Below are 2,292 nucleotides of genomic sequence, written 5' to 3' on the forward strand. Positions count from 1 at the left end.
GCCTATACGAAATATACAATCCAACTCTACAACAATGGTGAACGCTCTCGAATGAAACTATACCAAGTATGGAGAATCCACACACTGTACAACTCCTGCAGTCAACACAACTCTACAAATCACCGGCCACTATCTCATAACCATAACTCCTATGCACTGCTGATGGTGAAAATACATTACAAGATAAAGAGTAAGAAATGGAATCCAAACCAAATTTGCCTGCCATCAACTCCTAAAAACAAGGATCAAATGCTAATTGATGTACATACCCTGCAATATAATGTTGATTAAAAAAACCAACCTCAGTCAACAGCTCACCATGAACAAGTGATACAACCCACTGTGACTGATCACTAGCTAAGTCAGGAGATGTTATAGCCAAAGGAGTAGAATTAATAACAACACCCACTAAAGCATCACTCCCAAACTCCTGCTCTAAGTCACATATTATCAAGCTGTCAACTGCAGAACCTATCACCATGTCATGCCCATCACAACTCTCATCTTGAGGCATCAAATTGTCCCATAACTTATGATAAGCACTAGGAACCAAAGTACATCTCTGTATCATCATCTCATCAACATGGTCATCAAAGGTAAATTGATGAGCATAACTCATAGTGTAATGCCGATAGAATTCGCCAATCTTAGTCAGTGGCTCATACTGTAATCTAGATGAAACTAACTGCAATTGATCATTAACCATGTTGGAACTGACTACTACCTCCAAAGATATCACCAAGGGAGTAGTATTAGTAGCTGAAACCATGCCAACTACCGACTCACCAACATCACACATGATCTTTGATACATCTCTAGTCTTCGTGCCATCAGTACTAGAGGCCACCACCATGTCAGGCATACAACAATCTGCTACAACACCCAACTCAACTGAACCTGACTCTAGTGGGAATGAACTTGATATGCCAATGTTAGTATCAGGGATGGATGCATCCCTATCTCCATTGTTTCTGACAATCTTGGCCATGGACATCCTCGGATCACCAAACACCACAGCGTGTGAATGTATAGAATTAGGTAAAGACTGTAGTCACTCTAACTCCATGGTCACCTTAGCCAAATGAAATTGTGACTCCTTGAAATCCAACAGTGTACTCTCAAGAATCTCAGAAGTCACCTCAAGCTGCTGAGTAAGCTCACTCACCTCATCTTCCTTGGCCAAAAATGCATCATATGCTATACTGCCCCACTCCATAAGATAATCTCCATTGGCTACCAACTGCATATAATTCTGTCTCAAAATCTGAATAGCCTCCCATAAAGAGTGGATCTCTATCAAGGAAAGATGACTGCCTTCTTGCTCATCACTAGTAGGAGAACCCCATCCATAAATTGCTAACAACTGATGAGCAACATCGAAATGCTGGCAAGTGATAGCAATGTCTTGGTCACTAACTCTCAACTGATTAGACACATGATGACACTGGCTTGACTGTCTCCTACAAACCTCCTCTGATGCACTGTCTAAAGGAGTATCCTCAAAGTTACTAGTCTCTAGAGTATTACCATCCATATCCTGTGAATCAAATCTAAAGCTCATATCAACATACGGAGTATCAAAAACATTAGCACTGCTGTCCAACTCCTATGTACCCAAGGAAACTAAGTCTTCAAAACTGCCCATTGCATCCTCCTGGATGTCATCAATGCCAATATGATCCTGGGACTCATCTGTACACACTACCAAATATGAAATATCATCAACACATTCCAGCAAGTATGGTCGACTGGATATATGAACAAAGCCCAACATCGGTGTATAAAAACTAATACCAACATCAGATAAGCTCCTGGCACAAGAAAAGAAAACACCATGCAATCTACTAATCAAATCCATGATAGCACCCAAACAATCACTACTACCAAAAAGTGTTAAAGATTTCCAGTCAACTGAATCCCAAATGCCAATATAAAAATCTCAAGTCCATATCCGTAAACTATAATCAGCTGGTAACTCAAGAAAAATCTTCACTTGAGTAATATGACCAATACCAACTAATTTCACATACCTGTCATGATGAGATAATGTAGTCACAATATTGCCTTCACTCACCTTCAACTTGCAGGATAAATCATGTGAAGTACTACTAGCCTCAACCTCATGTGATGAAACATCTAACTGTACCTGGTACTCTCTCTCAGAAAAGTCATGAATGCTCAATGTCTGCTCATCTCTATAAAGTATCTCACCATCATGCACAACAACATCCTCATAATCATCATCCTTGAGGTCAAATCTATCTATCACTCTTTGAATAAAATCATCAAATG

Source organism: Cupressus sempervirens, chromosome 2 (assembly GCF_028749045.1).
Source record: "Cupressus sempervirens isolate cs-2001-9-10 chromosome 2, ASM2874904v1, whole genome shotgun sequence".
In the NCBI taxonomy this organism is placed as follows: Eukaryota; Viridiplantae; Streptophyta; class Pinopsida; order Cupressales; family Cupressaceae; genus Cupressus; species Cupressus sempervirens.